Source organism: Triticum dicoccoides, chromosome 5B (assembly GCF_002162155.2).
Source record: "Triticum dicoccoides isolate Atlit2015 ecotype Zavitan chromosome 5B, WEW_v2.0, whole genome shotgun sequence".
Lineage (NCBI taxonomy): Eukaryota > Viridiplantae > Streptophyta > Magnoliopsida > Poales > Poaceae > Triticum > Triticum dicoccoides.
This window is the reverse complement of record NC_041389.1, coordinates 504,141,827-504,150,838: the sequence shown is the minus strand read 5'-3', so window position 1 is coordinate 504,150,838 and position 9,012 is coordinate 504,141,827.

Here is a 9,012-nt window from a genome sequence, read left to right as displayed (position 1 = left end):
GGACCGGATTCGATGAAAAGGGTCCTTATGAAGGGTAAATAGCAATTGGCATATCACGTTGTGGTTTTGGTGTAGGTAAGAAACGTTCTTGCTAGAAACCTATAGCAGCCACGTAAAAACTTGCAACAACAATTAGAGGACGTCTAACTTGTTCTTGCAGCATATGCCATGTGATGTGATATGGACAAAAGGATGTGATGAATGACATATGTGATGTATGAGATTGATCATGTTCTTTTAATAGTAATCATGACTTGCATGTCGATGAGTATGACAACCGGCAGGAGCCATAGGAGTTGTCTTAATTTATTGTATGACCTGTGTGTCAATGAAAATGCCATGTAATTACTTTACTTTATTGCTAACCATTAGCCATAGTAGTAGAAGTAACAGTTGGCGAGACAACTTCATGAAGACACGATGATGGAGATCATGGTGTCATGCCGGTGACGATGATGATCATGGCGCCTAGAAGATGGAGATCAATAGGAGCAAAATGATACTGGCCATATCATGTCACTATTTGATTGCATGTGATGTTTATCATGTTTTACATCTTATTTGCTTAGAACGACGGTAGCATAAATAAGATGATCCCTCATAAAATTTCAAGAAAGTGTTCCCCCTAACTGTGCACCGTTGCGAAAGTTCGTTGTTTCGAAGCACCACCTGATGATCGGGTGTGACGGGTGTAAGCCAGTACACATGCAAAACGCTTAGGTTGACTTGACGAGCCTAACATGTATAGACATGGCCTCGGAACACAAGAGACCAAAAGGTCGAACATGAGTCGTATAGCAGATATGATCAACATGAAGATGTTCACCGATGATGACTAGTCCGTCTCACGTGATGATCGGACACGGCCTAGTTGACTCGGATCATGTATCACTTAGATGACTAGAGGGATGTCTATCTGAGTGGGACTTCATTAAATAATTTGATTAGATGAACTTAATTATCATGAACTTAGTCTAAAATCTTTGCAATATGTCTTGTAGATCAAATGGCCCACGCTAATGTTACCCTCAACTTCAACGCATTCCTAGAGAAAACCAAGCTGAAAGACGATGGTAGCAGCTATAAGGACTGGGTCCGGAACTTGAGGACCATCCTCATAACTTCCAAGAAAGCATATGTCCTAGAAGCACCGCTAGGTGAAGCACCCATTTTCCCAGCAACTCAAGATGTTATGAACGCCTGGCAGTCGCGTAGTGATGATTACTCCCTGGTTCAGTGCGGCATGCTTTACAGCTTAGAACCGGGGCTCCAAAAGCGTTTTGAGCAGCACGGAGCATATGAGATATTCCAAGAGCTGAAGATGGTTTTCCAAGCTCATGCCCGGGTCAAGAGATTTGAAGTCTCTGACAAGTTCTATAGTTGTAAGATGGAGGAAAACAGTTCTGCAGTGAGCATATACTCACTATGCCCGGGTTACACAACCGTTTGTCTCAGTTGGGAGTTAATCTCCCAGATGACTCGGTCATTGATAGGATCCTCCAGTCGCTCCCACCTAGCTGCAAGAGCTTTGTGATGAACTACAATATGCAAGGGATGGAGAAGTCCATTCCCGAGTTATATTCAATGCTGAAATCAGCAGAGGTGGAAATCAAAAAGGAACATCAAGTGTTGATGGTCAATAAAACCACTAGTTTCAAGAAAGGCAAGGGTAATAAGAACTTCAAGAAGGACGGCAAGGGAGTTGCCGCGCCACCGGTAAGCCAGTTACCGGGAAGAAGCCAAACAATGGACCCAAGCCCGAGACTCAGTGCTTTTATTGCAAGGGAAATGGTCACTGGAAGCGGAACTGCCCCAAGTACTTAGTGGACAAGAAGGCTGACAACACCAAAGGTATATGTGATATACATGTTATTGGTGTGTAGCTTACCAGTACTCGTAGTAGCTCCTGGGTATTTGATATCGGTGCGGTTTCTCATATTTGTAACTCAAAATTGGAGCTGCGGAATAAGCGGAGACTGGCGAAGGATGAGGTGACGATGCGCGTCAGAAATGGTTCCAAGGTCGATGTGATCGTCGTTGGCACACTACCTCTACATTTACCTACGAGATTAGTTTTAAACCTCAATAATTGTTATTTAGTGCCATCTTTGAGCATGAACATTGTATCTGGATCTAGTTTAATGCGAGATGGCTACTCATTTAAATCCGAGAATAATGGTTGTTCTATTTATTTGAGAGATATGTTTTATGGTCATGCCTCACTGGTCAGTGGTTTATTCTTATTGAATCTTGAACGTGATGTTACACATATTCATAGTGTGAGTACCAAAAGATGTAAGGTTAATAATGATAGTCCCACATACTTGTGGCACTGCCGCCTTGGTCACATTGGTGTCAAAAGCATGAAGAAGCTCCATGCATATGGACTTTTGGAGTCTCTTGATTATGAATCATTTGACACATGCGAACCATGCCTCATGGGCAAGATGACCAAGACTCCGTTCTCCGGAACAATGGAGCGAGCAACCAACTTGTTGGAAATCATACATACTGATGTGTGTGGTCCAATGAGCGTTGAGGCTCGCGGTGGCTATCGTTATGTTCTCACCCTCACTGATGACTTAAGTAGATATGGGTATGTCTACTTAATGAAACACAAGTCTGAGACCTTTGAAAAGTTCAAGGAATTTCAGAGTGAGGTGTAGAATCAACGTGACAGGAAAATAAAGTTCTTACGATCAGATCGTGGGGGAGAATATTTGAGTCACGAATTTGGTACACACTTAAGGAAATGTGGAATTGTTTCACAACTCATGCCGCTTGGAACACCTCAGCGTAATGGTGTGTCCGAATGTTGTAATCGCACTCTATTGGATATGGTGCGATCTATGATGTCTCTTATAGATTTGCCGCTGTCATTTTGGGGATATGCTTTAGAGACAGCCACATTCACTTTAAATAGGGCACCTTCTAAATCCGTTGAGACGACACCGTATGAATTATGGTTTGGGAAGAAACCTAAGCTGTCGTCTCTAAAAGTTTGGGGATGCGATGCTTATGTCAAGAAACTTTAACCTGAAAAGCTCGAACCCAAGTCGGAAAAATGCGTCTTCATAGGATACCCTAAGGAAACCATTGAGTATACCTTCTACCTCAGATCCGAAGGCAAGATCTTTGTTGCCAAGAACGGGTCCTTTCTGGAGAAAGAGTTTCTCTCGAAAGAAGTAAGTGGGAGGAAAGTAGAACTTGATGAAGTACTGCCTCTAGAACCGGAAAGTAGCGCATCTCAAGAAAATGTTTCTGGGGTGCCTGCACCGACTAGAGACGACGTTAATGATGATGATCAAGGTACTTCGGATCAAGTTGCTACTGAACTTCGTAGGTCCACAAGGACACGTTCCACACCAGAATGGTATGGCAACCCTGTCCTGGAAATCATATTGTTAGACAACGGTGAACCTCTGAACTATGAAGAAGCGATGGCGGGCCCATATTCCAAGAAATGGCTTGAAGCCATTCAATCGGAGATAGGATCCATGTATGAAAACAAAGTATGGACTTTGACAGACTTGCCCGATGATCGGCGAGCGATAGAAAATAAATGGATCTTTAAGAAGAAGACGAACGCGGATGGTAATGTTACCATCTATAAAGCTCGGTTTGTCACTAAGGGTTATCGACAAGTTCAAGGGGTTGACTATGATGAGACCTTCTCGCCTGTAGCGAAGCTGAAATCCGCCCGAATCATGTTAGCAATTGCCGCATTCTATGATTATGAGATATGGCAAATGGACGTCAAAATGGCATTCCTTAACGGCTTCCTTAAGGAAGAATTGTATATGATGCAACGGAAGGTTTTTTCGATCCTAAGAATGCTAACAAGGTATGCAAGCTCCAGCGCTCCATCTATGGGCTGGTGCAAGCATCTCGGAGTTGGAACATTCGCTTTGATGAAATGATCAAAGTGTTTGGGTTTATGTAGACTTATGGAGAAGCCTGCGTTTACAAGAAAGTGAGTGGGAGCTCTGTAGCATTTCTCATATTATATGTGGATGACATACTATTTGATGGGAAATGATATAGAACTTCTGGAGAGCATAAAGGCCTACTTGAATAGGTGTTTTTAAATGGAGGACCTTGGAGAAGCTGCTTACGTATTAGGCATCAAGATCTATAGAGATAGATCGAGACACCTCATAGGTCTTTCACAAAGCACATACCTTGATAAGATATTGAAGAAGTTCAATATGGATCAGTCCAAGAAGGTGTTCTTGCCTGTTTTACAAGGTGTGAGATTGAGCACGGCTCAAAGCCCGACCACGACAGAAGATAGAGAAAAGATGAGTGTCATCCCCTATGCCTCCGCCATAGGGTCTATTATGTATGTCATGCCGTGTACCAGACCTGATGTAAACCTTGCCGTGAGTTTGGTAGGGAGGTACCAAAGTAATCCCGACATGGAAAACTAGACATCGGTCAAGAATATCCTGAAGTACCTGAAAAGGACTAAGGATATGTTTCTTGTTTATGGAGGCGACGAAGAGCTCGTCGTAAAGGGTACGAAGAGCTCGTCGTAAAGGGTTACGTGGATGCTAGCTTCGACACAAATCTGGATGACTCCAACTCGCAAACCGGATACGTGTATATTTTGAATGGTGGGGCAGTGAGCTGGTGCAGTTGCAAGCAAAGCGTCGTGGCGGGATCTACATGTGAAGTGGAGTACATGGCAGCCTCGGAGGCAGCGCATGAAGCAATCTGGATGAAGGAGTTCATTACTGACCTAGGAGTTATTCCCAATGCGTCAGGCCCGATGACTCTCTTCTGTGACAACACTGGAGCTATTACCCTTGCCAAGGAGCCCAGGTTTCACAAGAAGACAAGGCATATCAAGCGTCGCTTCAACTCCATTCGTGAAAATGTTCAAGATGGAGACATAGATATTTGTAAAGTGCATGCGGATCTGAATGTCGCAGATCCGTTGACTAAACCTCTTCCACGAGCAAAACATGATCAACACCAGAACTCTATGGGTGTTCGATTCATCACACTGTAACTAGATTATTGACTCTAGTGCAAGTGGGAGACTATTGGAAATATGCCCTAGAGGCAATAATAAAAGGTTATTATTATATTCCTTGTTCATGATACTTGTCTATTGTTCATGCTATAATTGTATAGACCGGAAACCGTAATACATGTGTGAATACATAGACCACAACATGTCCCTAGTGAGCCTCTAGTTGACTAGCTCGTTGATCAACATATGGTCATGGTTTCCTGACTATGGACATTGGATGTCATTGATAACGGGATCACATCATTAGGAGAATGATGTGATGGACAAGACCCAATCCTAAGCATAGCACAAGATTGTGTAGTTCGTTTGCTAAAACTTTTCTAATGTCAAGTATCATTTCCTTAGACCATGAGATGGTGAAACTCCCGGACACCGTAGGAATGCTTTGGGTGTACCAAACGTCACAACGTAACTGGGTGGCTATAAAGGTACACTATAGGCATCTCCGAAAGTGTCTGTTGGGTTGGCACGAATCGAGACTGGGATTTGTCACTCCGTATGACGGAGAGGTATCTCTGGGCCCACTCGGTAATGCATCATCATAATGAGCTCAATGTGACTAAGTAGTTAGTCACGGATCATGCATTACGAAATGAGTAAAGTGACTTGCCGGTAACGAGATTGAACGAGGTATTGGGATACCGACGGTCGAATCTCGGGCAAGTAACATACCGATTAACAAAGGGAATTGTATACGGGATTGCTTGAATCCTCGACATCATGGTTCATCCGATGAGATCATCGTGGAACATGTGGGAGCCAACATGGGTATCCAGATCCCACTGTTGCTTATTGGCCGGAGAGCTATCTCGGTCATGTCTGCATGATTCCCGAATCCGTAGGGTCTACACACTTAAGGTTCGGTGACGCTAGAGTTGTTATGGGAAATAGTATGTGTTGGAAATATGCCCTAGAGACAATAATAAAAGGATTATTATTATATTTCTTTGTTCATGATAGTTGTCTTTTATTCATGCTATAATTGTATTATCCGGAAATCGTAATACACGTGTGAATACTTAGACCACAACATGTCCCTAGTGAGCCTCTAGTTGACTAGCTCGTTGATCAACAGATAGTCATGGTTTCCTGACTATGGACATTGGATGTTGTTGATAACGGGATCACATCATTAGGAGAATGATGTGATGGACAAGACCCAATCCTAAGCATAGCACAAGATCGTATAGTTCATTTTGCTAGAGCTTTTCCAATGTCAAGTATCTTTTCCTTAGACCATGAGATCGTGTAACTCCCGGATACCGTAGGAGTGCTTTGGGTGTACCAAACGTCACAACGTAACTGGGTGACTATAAAGGTGCACTACAGGTATCTCCGAAAGTGTCTGTTGGGTTGATACGGATCGAGACTGGGATTTGTCACTCCGTATGACAGAGAGGTATCACTGGGCCCACTCGGTAGTGCATCATCATAATGAGCTCAAAGTGACCAAGTGTCTGGTCACGGGATCATGCATTACGGTACGAGTAAAGTGACTTGCCGGCAACAAGATTGAACGAGGTATTGGGATACCGACGATCGAATCTCGGGCAAGTAACATACCGTCTGACAACGGGAATAGTATATGGGGTTGCTTGAATCCTCGACATCGTGGTTCATCCGATGAGATCATCGAGGAGTATGTGGGAGCCAACATGGGTATCCAGATCCCGCTGTTGGTTATTGACCGGAGAGCCGTCTCGGTCATGTTTGCATGTCTCCCGAACCCGTAGGGTCTACACACTTAAGGTTCGGTGACGCTAGGGTTGTATGAATATGAGTATGCAGAAAACCGAATGTTGTTCGGAGTCCCGGATGAGATCCCGGACGTCATGAGGAGTTTCGGAATGGTTCGGAGGTAAAGAATTATATATAGGAAGTGTAGTTTCGGCCATCGGGAGAGTTTCGAGATCACCCGGTATTGTACCGGGACCACCGGAAGGGTCCCGGGGGTCCATCGGGTGGGGCCACCTATCCCGGAGGGTCCCGTGGGCTGAAGTGGGAGGGGAACCAGCCCCTAGTGGGCTGGTGCGCCCCCCTTGGCCCCCCTGCGCCTAGGGTCGAAAACCCTAGGGTCGGGGGCGCACCCCACTTGCCTTGGGGGGCACTTCACCCCCCTGGCCGCCGCCCCCTTGGGAGATTCCCATCTCCAGGGCCGGCGCCCCCCAGGGGGCATATATAAAGGAGGGGGGAGGGAGGGCAGCCACACCTGAAGTCTTGGCGCCTCCCTCTCCCCTGCTACACCTCCTCCTCCTCCCGTAGTTGCTTGGTGAAGCCCTGCCGGAGCCCTGCTGCATCCACCACCATGCCGTCGTGCTGCTGGATCTTCATCAACCTCTCCTTCCCCCTTGCTGGATCAAGACGGAGGAGACTTCACGCTGACCGTACGTGTGTTGAACGCGGAGGTGTCGTCCGTTCGGCGCTAGGATCTCCGGTGATAGGATCACGACGAGAACGACTACCTCAACCCCGTTCTCTTGAACGCTTCCACACGCAATCTACAAGGGTATGTAGATGCATCTCTCTCTCTCTCTCTCTCTCTCTCTCTCGTTGCTAGATGAACTCATAGATGGATCTTGGTGAACGTAGGAATTTTTTTATTTTATGCAACGTTCCCCAACAGTGGCATCATGAGCTAGGTCTATGCGTAGTTCTCTATTCACTAGTAGAACACAAATCTGTTGTGGGCGTAGATCTTGTCAACTTGCTTGCCACTACTAGTCTTTTATTGCTTCAGCGGTATTGTGGGATGAAGCAGCCCGGACCGACCTTACACGTATGCTTACGTGAGACAGGTTCCACCGACTGACATGCACTAGTTGCATAAGGTGGCTAGCGGGTGTCTGTCTCTCCTACTTTAGTTGGAGCGGATTCGATGAAAAGGGTCCTTATGAAGGGTAAATAGAAGTTGACAAAATCACGTTGTGTTTATTCGTAGGTAAGAAAACGTTCTTGCTAGAACCCAATTGCAGCCACGTAAAATATGCAACAACAATTAGAGGACGTCTAACCTGTTTTTGCAGCAATTGTCATGTGATGTGATATGGCCAGAAGTTGTGATGAATGATGAATGATATATTGTGATGTATGAGATCATGTTCTTGTAATAGGAATCACAACTTGCATGTCGATGAGTATGACAACCGGCAGGAGCCATAGGAGTTGTCTTAATTATTGTATGACCTGCGTGTCAATGATTTAACGCCATGTAATTACTTTACTTTATTGCTAAACCGTTAGCTATAGTAGTAGAAGTAATAGTTGGCGAGCAACTTCATGGAGGCACGATGATGGAGATCATGATGATGGAGATCATGATGATGGAGATCATGGTGTCATGCCGGTGACGAAGATGATCATGGAGCCCCGAAGATGGAGATCGAAGGAGCTATATGATATTGGCCATATCATGTCACTACTTTATATAATTGCATGTGATGTTTATTATGTTTTATGCATCTTGTTTACTTAGAATGGCGGTAGTAAATAAGATGATCCCTTATAATAATTTCAAGAAAGTGTTCCCCCTAACTGTGCACCGTTGCTAAAGTTCGTCGTTTCGAAGAACCACGTGATGATCAGGTGTGATAGATCCTTACGTTCATATACAACGGGTGTAAGACAGTTTTACACATGCAAAACACTTAGGGTTAACTTGACGAGCCTAGCATGTACAGACATGGCCTCGGAACACAAGAGACCAAAAGGTCGAACATGAGTCATATGGAAGATACGATCAACATGGAGATGTTCACCGATGATGACTAGTCCGTCTCACGTGATGATCGGACACGGCCTAGTCGACTCGGATCGTGTAACACTTAGATGACTAGAGGGATGTCAATCTGAGTGGGAGTTCATTAAATAATTTGATTAGATAAACTTAATTATCATGAACTTAGTCTAAAATATTTGCAAAATATGTCTTGTAGATCAAATGGCCAACGCTCATGTCAACATGAACTTCAACGCGT